General features: G+C 41.5%; 1 pseudogene; it reads right to left on the bottom strand.

Annotated features, from left to right (window-relative positions):
- Positions 1-6694: 6694 nt before the first annotated feature.
- Positions 6695-8793, bottom strand: LOC100591257 (annotated as a pseudogene).
- Positions 8794-14325: the final 5532 nt, after the last annotated feature.

A 14325-nucleotide genomic window follows, 5' to 3' on the forward strand; every position in this document is an offset into this window, starting at 1 on the left:
AAGAAAGAAAGAAAGAAAGAAAGAAGAAAGAAAGAGAAAGAAAAGACATAGAAAAATAAGATTGTCTCTATTTGCTTGTGTCTGTGTAGAAAATCTCAAAGAATTTACAAAATAGTTCCTAGAACTAGCAAGTTTAGCAAAGGTTGCAGAAAACAAGATCACTATAAAAAAATGAAATTGTACTTCTATATACTGACAAAGAAAAAGTGAACTCCCAAATTGAAAACGTATATGCTGGAGGGACATCAGCAAGATGGTTGAGTACAACCCCCTCGTGCTCATCAAAGACAGCCAGAACAATGAATAAACAATTATGTTTTAACAAAAATAGCTGAGAGGGAACTCTGGAGTGCATCATGGGAGTAACGGAAACCTGTTGATCACAGAAACGAAGGAGGACCACACAGAGAATGTAAGAAAATGCCTGGCTTCTACCACTTCATCCCCCAACTGGGATCAGCTGGGAACCAGGGGGAGCTTCTCTCTATGGTGAGGAGGTAAGCAAAAGGATCCTAGCAATCCCCATCAGCACCCTGGACACCTATAAACCTCACCACTGCAGTCCTCCGAAGTTCTCCCAGGCACGAGGCCCAGCTGAGGGAGCTACCTGGAGTCCACATAGCTGTGCTTTCCACAGGGAAGGAGCTGACACTGTGCCCTCTCCCCTGTGACCCACACAGCTACTGTGCTACACTGTCTTCGAACTGGAACTGTGGCTGAAATGTGTCTTGCTTCAGGGGCAAGTAGCCACAGCTCCCCTTCATCCCTGAGGCTAAGTCACCACTGAACCACCCCAGCCCAGTGGCCTGACATCCACAAGTTGAGCAGCAAGTAGCTAATACACCCTTCCCTGTGGAGCCAAGCAGAGGTGGAAGTGCTTTGCTTACCCCTCCCTGTGCCGTCCTGGGCAGAAGCTGAAGAAAATAGTACCTTAGCTACTCAGAGAAGTCATATCTCTCTGGTACCTAAGCTGAAGCAGTGCCCTGCGTCCCTTGGAAACAGTTCCTTGACCACCCGGAATGGTCATGCACCCCAATACCTAAGTTGAAGTGGCACCCTGCATTCCAGGGAAATGATGTCTGGGCTTCCTGGAAAAGTCATGTCCCCCAGGCCTGAGTGGAAGCAGCACATCTTCCTCTGGGAAAGGAAAAAGAGAAAAAGAAGCTCATTTTATAATGACAAAGGGATCAATTCAGAAAGAGGATATAAGAATTGTAAATACATATGTACCAAATATAGAAGTATCCAGATATGTAAAGCAAATGTTATTAGATTTAAAGGAAGAGATAGACTCCAATACAATAATAGTTGAGGACGTCAATACCTCACTCTCAGCATTGGACAGATTATCCAGACAGACAGAAAATCAGCAAAGAAACATTGGATTTAAACTGCATTTTAAACCAAATGGACCTAACAGACATTTATAGAATATTTCATTCAATAGTTGCAGAATGTATATTCTTTTCACCAGCACATGGAACATTCTCCAGGATAGAACACATATTAGGCCACAAAATAAGTCTCAACAAATTTAAAAGAATTGAAATCATATCAAGTATCTTTTCTGACCACAATGGAATAAAACTAGAAATCAACAACAAAAGGAACTTTGGAAACTGTACAAACACGTGGAAATTAAACAGCATGCTCCTGAATGACCAATGCGGCAATGAGGAAATTAAGAAGAAACATTTAAAATTTATTGAAACAAATGAAAATACACACACAACATCAAAACAAATGGGGTACAACAAAAGCAGTGTTAAGAGGTAAGTTTATAGAAATAAACTCTTACATCAAAATAGTAGAAACATTTCAAATAAACAACTTAATGATGCATTTTGAGGAACTGGAAAAGCAAGAACAAACCAAACCCAAAATTAATAGAAGAAATAATAAAGATCAGAGCAGAAATAAAATTGAGACTAAAAAAATGCAAAAAATCAACAAAAGTTGGCCGGGCGCTGTGGCTCACGCTTGTAATCCCAGCACTTTGAGAGGCCGAGGCGGGTGGATCACGAGGTCAGGAGATCGAGACCACAGTGAAACCCCGTCTCTACTAAAAATACAAAAATTTAGCCGGGCTTGGTGGCGGGCGCCTGTAGTCCCAGCTACTCGGAGAGGCTGGGGCAGGAGAATGGCGTGACTCCGAGAGGCGGAGCTTGCAGGGAGCCAATATCGCGCCACTGCACTCCAGCCTGGGTGCCTGGGTGACACAGCGAGACTCCGTCTCAAAAAAAAAAAAAAAAAAAAATCAACAAAAATTTTTTTTAAATGTAAACAAATCCACACACTATTAGCTAGGCTAACCAAGAAACAAGAGAAAAGACCCAATAAATAAAATAGAAATGGAAAAGGAGGTATTACAACTGATAACATAGAAATACAAAGCATCACTAGAGATTATATGAGCAGCTGTATGATAGTAAATTAGAAAATCTAGCAGAAATGATTAAAACGGATAAATTTCTCTATACATATTATCTGAAAAGATTAAACCAAGAAGAAATAGAAAACATGAGCAGACAAATTATAAGCAACAAGATGAATCTATAATAAAGTCTCCCATCGAAGAGGAGCCCAGGACCTGATGGCTTCACTGTGAAATTCTATCCAACTTTTAAAGAGGAAATAATACCAATTCTTCTAAAACTATTCCAGAAAATTAAAGAGGAGGGAGTTCTTCCAAACTTATTCTACAAGACCAGCATTACCCTGATACCAAAACCAGACAAAGACAAAACAACAACAAAAAACTACAGGCCAATATCCCTGTTGAACATAAGTGCAAAAATCCTCAACAAAATCCAAGCAAACCAAATCTAGCAGCATTATTAAAAGATTATTCACCATAATCAAGTGGTATTTATCCCAGAGATTCAAGAATGGTTCAACATATGCAAATCAATAAACATGATACATCACATTAACAGAATGAAGAACAAAAACTGTGTGTGTCTCAATAAATGCAGAAAAAACATTTGATAAAACTCAATGATTTTTCATGATAAAAATTATCAACAAGTTAGGTATAGAAGGAATGTATTCCAACGCAATAAAGTCTATATATGACAAACTTATGGTCAGCATCATACTGAATGGGGAAAATGTTGAAAACTTTTCCTCTGAGACCTGGAACAAGACAAGGAAGCCCACTTTCACCATTTGTATTCAACAGAATACTGGAAGCCCTAGCCAGAGCAATTAGGCCAAAGAAAGAAACAAAAGGAATCCAAATTGGAAAAAAAGAAGTTAAATTATCCCTGTTTGCAGATGACATGATCTCATATATAGAAAACCCTAAGTTCCACCAAAAAAAATCTCTTAGGACTGATAAACAAATTCAGCAAAGTTGCAGGATACAAAATCAAGTAAAAAAATCAATAGGGTTTCTATACACCAACAATAAACTATCTGAAAAAGAAACCAAGACAACAACCTCACTTACAATAGCGATAAAAATAAATAAATAAATAAAATACCCAGTAATACGTTTAACCAAAGAGGTGAAAGATCTCTACAGAGAAAACTATAAAACAATGCTGAAAAAAGTTGAAGACACACAAAAATGGGAAGACATCCCATGTTCATAGATTAGAAGAATTAATATTGTGAAAATGACCATACCACCAAAGCAATCCACAAATTCAATGCAATCCTCTATCAAAATACCAATGACATTTTTCACAGAAGTAGAAAAAATATTCCTAAAATTCATATGGAACCAGAAAAGACTGAATAACCAAAGCAATCCTGAGCAAAAACAACAATAACAAAAATAAAAACAAAGCTGAAGGAATCCCACTATCAAACTACAACGCTATAGTAACCAAAACAATATATTACTGGCATCAAAACAGACATATAGGCCAACAGAACAAAATACAGACCCCAGAAATAAGTCCACTTATTTTCAGCCAACTGATGTTCTTTTTCTTTTTTGGTGGGAAGTTCATTGAGTTTTACAATGAAAATTCATCTATGAATCTGATAAAGACCTTCAGACAATTTGAAATTTTGCAAAATAAGGTTTGGGAAGCCCTCCTGTAGACCAGTTTTGTCCTCAAATCTGTCCCCCAGAAGCCATCAGAAGTCTCCATCACCCCCTGGGCTCCAGATTGCTTTTGGCCCTACTCCCAGGAGATTTGGGGGCAGGGATCTCCCTTTCCTATTCATTGTTCTCACCCCCACCCTTTTCAGCAATGGAGCTGGAGTTCCAGGCCCACGTGGTGAATGAGATAATGAGTGTCAAGAGGGAGTATATAGTTCATGATTTCCACCCTAGCAGCTGGTGCCCTGCTTCCAGGTGACAGTGAGTCAAGTCAGGAAGAGGCTGACAGGAGGGCTAATGGAGGTAGGAAGGTGGGGGATGCAGGACCAGAGGCATGAGCCTATATCCCTGCTGCCCAATCCCCATCTCCCCCTGGAAAACCCCAGTTTTTCTCCTTCCAGTTGAGCCTGAATAACAAAGCGCTAAAGTCCATCATAGCTCTATTGGCACCTGAGGGGCACTTATATTGGCCTTCATATGCAGGGGGGCTGCTGCCCCTCCAGGCCATCAAGTGCATTGCTTCCAAGATGACACTGCTGCTGGGCTACTTCTCTTACACTCCTCCCTGGTGCAGGCCCTGCCCAGCTCCTCCTGCAACCTGCTCCTCAGTAAGTTCTACTTCCTTACCTGGCCTTCCTGGTTTCTCCCACCTGCTGTCACCCATACCAGAGTGTTTCAGCTCAGCTCCCTGGACATCAGAGGCACAGGACCTGGCCCCTAACCATCCCACCTGCCCTTCCACCTCCAGTTTATTACTTCAGCGTCCTGCTGCTGCTGCTCCTCTTCCTCAGTGCCACAGAGATTGTGCTGCTGGCTGGGCTGCTGGCCTGGGGCAACTTTGGGGCTATGAGCAGCCCCAGCCTAGTCCTGAGAGAGGAAAAGCAAGATTATGATAATCCACTGTCTAATCCTGAAAGTGGATGGAGGTTGAGGCACCTTCCTGGGGGTGAGGGGTAAGGAATGAGGCCTAAGTGCAGGTTTGAACAGAGAAGAACTGGCAGGTTGCCTGCCTAGGGCTGGGTGAGGGTGCAGGGGTTGCTAGGTGGGTATGGCTTCTTGCACCAACCCTGCTGGCTCTCCTGTCCCTGGGCTCCACCATATCCTTTCTTGTTAGAGGCAGGTCTGCATCAGGGGGCAAGCTTGTCCTCCCTAAAGGCCCAGGTGACCTCAACTCTCCAAGCTAACATGTTGCCTTGCGGAGACTCTCTAAGATGGTGTTTTTTTCCATCGAAGATGGCTCGCAATGAGCCAGACCCAAACGTTCATTAATTGAGACTTTCCAGAAGGGATACAGACTGATGACTCCTGGGGTTCATTCTTCTGCTCATGTTGGTTGGTGGGGGGCCTGAAGAACAACTCCTTTCTCTTCATCTTTGCTTCATGGAAGCACCCAGAAGAATAAAGGGGTCAAAGAGGAGCTGGGCTGAGACTGTTGACCGTGACTTCTTTCTCATGTATGTGGCCTGGGTGCTGTGCAGCCAATTCATCTTCACGGGAATTTGGATGTGAACAGCATGCAAGTCCAACTCAGCCCCTAGAGAGGCTGTACCCCATGGCAAGCAGCCCAGGCTGTAACTGCATTGGGCCTGGGTTGCAGACTTTAGGATGCGTTTCGGTTTCCCGTGGCTGGGGGAAGAGCCAAGACAGGGTCTCTGGAGAGCTGAGGAGGAATGTCAGATCTCGTCTCTATCCCTAGAACACCCTAAACCACCCTGAGCTCTCCCTCTGTTAGCATATAAGCAAAGAGCTTGAAATAAACCCATCCCCAAGTGCGAGTACAATTCAAGGGTCTGTCTTCATTGAACTCAGCTATTCATTCTGATCCTACGTAGGTAGGACCTTACTTTTCACCCTTACTTTGCTCCTGAATTTCTCTCCACTGTCCACCAGTGTCCCAGTCCATAGGCATGCAGCCTCACTTCTCCTTCTGCAACCACTGCTGTTTGGCCCTGGGCCAGGAGGCACTAATGCTGGGAAGTGGGAGACGGAGGCCTGGGAAGCAGGCCACAGAGGATGGGTCAGGGCTCCTTTTCTGAATGCCTCCTACAGAGTACTGGACCCCAGAGGGAATGGTGAGCTGGCAGGCAGTCCTGCCCCCAGTCACCTAGGGAACTCCTAGGAGATGGAACAGCCCCAGACCTCAGGTCTGTGGGCAATGGGGAATTTGTTTTCTGCACAAAATCCAAGAGAACCTGATTGCTTTTCCTCAGGTCTTCTGACTACTCCTCTGAGACCTACCCACATTTTTGGGCTGAAAAGGAAGTGCTAGTACCCATTTTTGACTGAGGCCAGAGGTTTTGCCCTCCTGCTTTTGGTACACATGAGGCAGCTGTGGGCACAGGCCTCTGTCTTCTTTCTCTCCTATCCTATTTCACAAGCTATCAGTGTCACAAAACCCAAGATGAGAAGGAACCCAGCTTTCTCGGTGAATACTGGTTTGGTTGGAAACAGGGGCTACAGGGAAAAAGCAGAAACCAGGACTAGAGGGCTCAGGGAGGGGGGGCTCCTGGATGGGGCAGTGAAGACAAATCTCTTTCCTAAAGGACTTCAAACTCACCCAGCCCAGAGGCAAGTTAACGTGGGTTTATCTGTCCAATGACCAGGCTAGTCTGGCACAACCAGGCAGGGCTAGCAGAAGACTCAGGCAGAGGTGTTGAAAAGGTGATTGATCATGTCATCCACCTGCTCCATGTGTACATGTACTTCTCCAGGTTCTTGGTGAAGGGCATGCTGCTGAACTTGTGCAGAGAGGCCCCATAGGTTTCCTTGACAATGTTTTTTTGGGCCTGGCCAATCCTGTCCTTCTTCTCTGTGTCTGAAATAGCCCAAGCCTTTTGGATCTTGCGCAGTTCTTCAAGGCCATCACTGAAGCCCTTGAAACACTCCTTGATAATCTGCTGCTCCTTATTCTAGAGTTAGACTCCTGGTTGGAACACAAGTATATTGTTCTCTGTGAAATATTCAGTCACCTTTAGCCAACTGCACTGGTAAGTCGGGATCTACTGCTCAATGTGCTCCCAGTGGGGGTGCTCAGCAGTCTGCTGAGTCACAGCCACCAGCTGGATCAGCTCAGACTTCAGGAACTTGAGGATGTAGTTGTAGTTGTTATGCAGGAAGATGGTGCTCAGAGTTGGGTCCTCACACACCTTGGACTTGCTCAGCAAGTTCAACTGCAGGCTGCCCAGAATTTTACAGATATAGATGCTTAGCAGTCACTTGCTGAACTTGGAACCATGGCTGTGGCTGAAGAACTGGCCTCTTGGGAAGCCAGCATGTCACCCACCATCTCCTGGAAGTCCAGAAGCTGCTGCAGGAAGAGGATGACGTTGCTTGTGAGCATGGTGCCATTCTTGGGCATGTTGCATTCATTGTTGAGGTCATTTTTGATGTTGTCCACAAAGTCCTCCAGTGCTTTGGCTCCAGTGACCTCTAGGGAGATGATGAGGCCAGGTGATTTGTTCTTGCTGATGGCGGCCATGCCCTAGAGCACCTGGTCAAACTCAGGCTTGCTGTGCTTAGGCACTGTGGGATGGAGAAGACAATAAGCACCATGGAAAAGTTGTGTCAAATGATGGCCTCCGAGAGGGAGACAATATCCTCCCCTTTAAGTATCAGCCCATCCAGCACATCCTGTATCAGAGTCAAAGGTCTTCTCCTGATGGTGCTCAGCAATGATGTCAGCCAGCAACTGATACTCGCTCTAGGTCAGCTTGACAAAGGTACTGACACAGTGGATGTAGGCATCAGTCTCCATATCCACCATCTCTCCTGGCCAGCAGCCTATGCTTGTCATTCGAGGCCTCGGACAGGTGCTTAATTTTGAAATTATGCTCTTGACCTTCCAAAGGAAGGAGGTTGGAGCATCCCTTTTCCACAACTAAACTATGCTGGGAATGAATACTGTTTTCAGAAGGTTTTGAGCCTTATGACTTGTCCCTGGCCACTTGACTGGCTTTTTGGTGGGTGTGTTTTTCCTCTTGTTGGGGATAGAAGGAGAGTAGGGAATTCCAGAAAAAGAACTGTTCTTCCAGAAATAATTTCCAGGCCTTGATGAAGTGGTCCAGTTGGCTGGAGCAAATCTTGTAGTAGACATTAATAAAATCTTGGTTGCAGCTGTATTCCAGCCAGCAGGAGATGCAGATTACATCCGGGAGCACACTCTTGGGCAGGTGCTCTAGGGACATAATCTCCTGTACCTCCAGATCATCATCACCAACGATCAGATCCAGGATGAGCACAGGGGATACAAACTTATTGTGCCTGGTCATCAGGCTGCAGAGCTCAGACTCTAATGACTCCTTCCCCTGCTCAAGCAGCAGCTTCACTTTGTTGGGTTCTAGGCTGTCTGGGCTATTGTCCTGGAAATACTCCACAGCCTTCTGAATCTTAGCCATGCTTCCCAGATACTCTTCCTGCCTACCTGTGGGGCCCTCTCTGATGATCTGCTAAGTGTCACTGACAACATGGTAGGAGTTGATGATGTAGTCCAGGATGGATAGCGTCTTCTCAAAATTATCTTGCAGCCGCTGCAGATTATCTGTCTGCTTGTGCACCAGAATGATGGAATTCTCCAGCTTTATATGGTGGTTCTCATATGATGACAGGATAGACATTATGTTCTTGGTGAGCTGGTCACTTTTCTCCAGGCTGTCTTGAATATAGGACAGTACCTCCTCCTCCTGATTCAGCTTCTCTTCAATCTCTGGCAGCCAGGTGAATGCCTCCAGTGGAAGGATCATAGCTGCAAACCCTATGGCTCCCACTTCCTAGCTTTTTTCCTTAGTGCTCCCCACCCTGCAACTGACTATAAATAAAGGCACTAAGAGCATTCATTGGTGGGAAGGACAGTTTCTTCAATAAGGGTGCTGGGAAAACTGGATAGCCATATGCAGAAAAATGAAACTAGAACCCTATCTCTTACCATATAAGACAATCAACTCAAAATAGATTAAAGATTTAAATATAAGACCCAAAACTATGAAACTAGTAGGAGAAAATATATGGTAAACACTTAAGGACATTGGCCTGGGCAAAGACTTTATGGAGAAGACCTTAAAAGCACACGTAACAAAAGCAAAAATAGATAAATGGGATTATATAAAACCAAAAAACTTCTGTGCAGCAAAGAAAGCAACCAACAGAGTGAAGCAACAACCTGCAGAATGGGAGAAGATATTTGCAAACTATCCATCTGACAAGGGATTAAATCCAGAATATATAAGGAACTCAAACAAGTCAACAGCAAAATAATAATCATAATTCATTAAAATATGGGCAAACGAGCTGAATAGACATCTCTTGTAAGAAGAGATACAAATGGCCAACAGGTACATTAAAAATGCTCAACATCATTAATCATCAGGAAAATGCAAATCAAAGCCACAAAGAGATACTATCTTACCACAGTTAGAATGGCTTTTATCAAAAAGATAAAAAGTAACAAATGCTGGGGAGGATGTGGAGAAAAGGGAACTCTCATATGCTATTGGTGGGAATGTAAACTAGTACAGCCATTATGGAAAACAGTATGGAGATTCCTTAAAAAACTAAAAGTGGAGCTAACACATGATCCAGCAATCCCACCACTGGGTATATATCCAAAGAAATATGGAGCATGTTAAAGAGATGTCTACTCTTTCATGTTTACTGCCCCAGTATTAACAATACCTAAGATATGGACTCAATCTAAGTGTCCATCATCAGATGAATGAATTAAAAAAAGGTACATATAGACAATTGAATACTATTTAGCCATAAAAAGAACAAAGTTCTGTCATTTGTGAGAACATGGATGAACTTCGAGGACATTATATTAAGTGAAATACACCACACACACAGAAAGATAAATATTGCACACTCTCACTCATGTGTGAAAGCTAACAAAGTTATCTTGTAGAAGTAGAGAGCAATTACTGGAGAACAGGAATGGTAGAGGAAGGAGGGGATTGTCAAAGGTTGGTTAATGAACACAAAAGTAATGCTAGTTAGAAGGAATAAGGTCTAGTGAGGTCTAGTGTTCTACAGCATGATAGAGAGGCTATAATTAACAACAATCTGTTGCATATGTTCAAGTAGTTAAAAGAACAGATTTTGAATGTCCCCAACACAAGTAATGATAAATGTTTGAGGTGATAGATATTCTAATTATTCTGATTTAATCATTACACATTGTATACATGCATTGAGATATCACACTGTTCCCCATGATATGTACAATTATTATGTGTCAATTAAAATAATAATAAAAGCAAAAAACATATATACCATTTAAAATAGCAGCAAAAGTTGTTAGATATGATTCTATTAAAATATGTATAAGATCTGTATGTTGATACTACAAAACCATAATGAAAGAAATCAATGAAGACCTACATAAATGGAGTGCTATGTCATGCTCAAGGATTGTTAAGATGCCATTTTCCCTCAATTTGACCTACAGATTTAAAATAAAAATTCCAGCAGTTTTTTTGGGGTATCAAAAATGTGATTTTTAATATAGCCCCCTCCCAACCACAGAAAAGCAAAGAACTAAGATTAGCCAAACAATTCTGAAAAAAAAAATAACAAAGTTGGAGGACTCCTATTACTGAATACTGTAACGCCTCAGTAATCAAGACAATGTGCAAATAGGAAGAGGATAGACGCATACATCAATGAAAATTGTAGAGAGCCTAGAAATAGTTGATCCACATAAATATAGTCAACTTATTTTTAACAAAGGTGCAAAGACAATTCAATAGAGAAATTATAGTCTTTTCAACAAATAGTACTGGGACAATTAGGGATTCATGCACAGCAAAATGAATCTCAATGTATACCTCACAAATTATACAAAAATTAACTCAAAATATATCAGACCTAAAGGTGAAATGTAAAACTATAAGACTTCTGAAAAAAAAAAAAACATGGGAGAAAATCTGTGTATTCTTGGGTTAAGCAAAGAGTTTTTAGCTACAACACCAAAAGCATAATTCCCAAGAAAAAATAGGTAAATTGGACTTAATCAAAATTTAAAACTCTTACTCCATGATGAAAGACACCACTAAGGGAATGAAAAGACAAGCCACACACTGGGAGAAAATATTTGCAAGTAATATTTCTGACAAGAACTTTATTTAGAAAATATAAAGAACTCTAAAACTCAACGATAAGAAAACAAACAACCCAATTAAAAATGGGCAAAAGATCTGAAAAGACACTACACTTAAAAAGATATACAGATGGCAAAAAAGCATATGAAAAGACACTGAATATCATTTGTCACTAGAGAAATGCAAATTAAAACAATCATGAGATACCACTACACATCTATTAGAATGGCTAAAATAAAAAAAAAAATGCAATATCAAATGCTGGTGAGAAAGGCAGAGCTCTTATTCTTTGCTAGTGGGAATGTAAAATGCTATACCACTTTGGAAGACAGTCTGGCAGTTTCTTACAGAGTTAGACATAGGCTTACCATATGACCCAGCAATCATTCTCTTAGGCATTACCTAACTCTTTTAAAATCTTATGTTCACACGAAACCTGCATGCAAATGTTTATAGCAGTTTTATTCATAATTACTCAAAACTGGAATTAACCAAGATTTCCTTCAGTAGGTGAATGGATGAGCAAACTGTGGTATATCCATATAATGAAATACTATTCAGCATTGAATAGTATTTATTAGCCATTACTTCACTCACCTACATGGATGAGTCACAAATGCATTTTACAAGTGAAACAAGCCAGAGCAAGAAGGCTACATACACAATATAATTCAAACCATATGATATTCTGGAAAAGGTCAAAATTATAGGGATAGAAAACATATCAGTGGTGCCAAGAGTTTAGGGGGAAAGAGGTATTTGACTAGGGGAAGCATTGGGCATCTTTAAAGTGTGATGGAACTAATCTGTGGTACTGTAGTGGCAGATACATGATTCTATGTATTTGTCAAAACACAGAGAACTTTGCAGTACAAAGAATGAACCTTAATGTATGCAAACAAAAAATCGATCGAGAGGTCAACAGATCTCCAGATAGACTGTAGACTCTGACAAAAGAATATAATTGTATTACAAATATATGACGTAACCTCACTGAAGGGTTTGGGGAGAATAAGATGCTCACCTAAGTAACTTTGGAAAATGGTGGGTGTATTAGTCTGTTTTCACACTGCTAAAAAGAGCTACCTGAGACTGGGTAATTTATGAAGTAAATAGGTTTAATTGACTCACAGTTCTGCAGGCTTAACAGGAAGCACGGCTAGGAAGCCTCAAGAAACTTAAAATCATGGCAGAAGGTGAAGGGTAAGCAAGCGTGTCTTACCATGGTGGAGCAGGAGAGAGCGAGCAAGGGGGGAAATGCCACACACACTTTCAAACAACCAGATCTCGTGAGAACTCACTATCAGGAGAACAAGGGGAAGTTCATCCCCATGATTCAATCACCTCCCACCAGGACCCTCTCCCAACATGTGGAGATTACAATTAGAGATGAGATTTGTTGGGACACAGAGACAAACCATATCAGTGGGGTTTTTTTGTTGTTGTTTTTGTTTGTTTTTGTTTTTTGAAGCAGAGTTTCACTCTGTCGCCCAGGCTGGAGTGCAGCGGTGTGATTTTGGCTTACTGCAGCCTTAACCTCCCTGGACTCAGGTGATTCTCCTGCCTCAGCCTCCTGAGTAGCTGGGACTACAGGCGCATGACACCATGCCTGGCTAATTTTTGTATGTTTGTAGAGACAGGGTTCTGCTATGTTGCCCAGGCTGGTCTTGAACTCCTGGCCTCAAGTGATCCACCTTCCTTGGCCTCCCAAAATGCTGGGATTATGGGTGTGTCCCATGTCCACTTTATACGAAAATGGTGTTTTAACTGGAAACTATAAAACAAAAGACAAAAGGAACTGAAGATTGAACATAAGCACTGTTTTCTAGTTGGTAAATTTGTTTCTCCTGAGGATATGGTTTAACAATTCTGAAACTGCTGAATATGTTTACTGGAATTGAACAAGTAAACAAGTTGACAGCAGCTGGTTGGAGCCACATTTCTTATGATTAAAGAGGGGTGTAACAGAGAAGCAAGGTTAGAATGAACCATGTGGTAATAGATTAGAATTGGAGACACCAGTATGAACTCATGTTTGTCTTAATACAGATTCAGAAGAACAGGCACAGAAGTAATCATAGATATATGCAATACATGGTTTGGTACACATACATAGGTTTCCTAGATCTTTCTACTGAAAGGGCCTAGAAAAGATGACATCAAGACAGGAATAAACACACCAATTGCTCAGACCTTGGTTTTTAATACTCTTCTCCAATAAAAGGAACCAGGACTCCCTGGAGAAATGACACATTGTGGAGCTGGGACAGAGAATATACAAGTTGAGCCTGGGACAATTTTTGTTGTGCCAGGAAACTAGAAGTGCTCAAAAAGCATGAAGGCATGTGAGAGGGGCCCAGGAGCCAGCCTGAAAGAGCTTCTAATACCCAAAGAATTTGAACAACAAAATAAATGGTAGGTTGGGGTTGGTGCAAAAGTAATTGCGGTTTTTACCATTACTTTTAATTGCAAAAACTGCAATTAATTTTGTGCCAGCCTAATAAAATAGTAACATAACATAGAACTATAATCCAAAGTTTAAAATAAATAGCATGAGTCCGTACTGACATAAGTAAATGACTGAACACGTAAATAAAGAAGAGACAGATCTCCTAAACAGAAAAATTCCCAGTAGTTTATGTAGCTTAACTCCACACCCCTTGAATGGGTTGTGCTTAGCAGCTTGCTTCCAAAGCGTAGAATATGAAAAGGTGGAAAAGTTACTTTATAATGAAGAAATCTGGTAAACGCTACTCAACCAGGTGATCAAAGCTACCTTCATCAGTGATATGTCATGCTGATACACATACTCCTGATAGAATGTGATGAAGATGAACTTCAACCCTATGTATTCCCTTCCAAAAACTCATAATGTTTACAAAACAGTGAAAAAGTATCAGCCAAATCCAAACCGAGGAGCATTCTACAAAATATTTAACCAGTACCCCTTTGATATGAAGTCCATAAAAATCAAGAAAAATCTGAGAAACTGTCACAGCCAAGAGGAGAATTGGAGACATGATTATTAAATGTAATGTAGTATCCTGACTGGAATCTTGAGAGAGAAAAAAGGACATTAGGGGAAAATTTGTGAAATCTGAATAAAGTGTGTAGTTTAGTTAATAACAATGTATCCATGCTGGTTCCTTGGTTGTGACAAAAATTCCACAGTAATGTAAG

Source organism: Nomascus leucogenys, chromosome 9 (assembly GCF_006542625.1).
Source record: "Nomascus leucogenys isolate Asia chromosome 9, Asia_NLE_v1, whole genome shotgun sequence".
NCBI lineage: Eukaryota > Metazoa > Chordata > Mammalia > Primates > Hylobatidae > Nomascus > Nomascus leucogenys.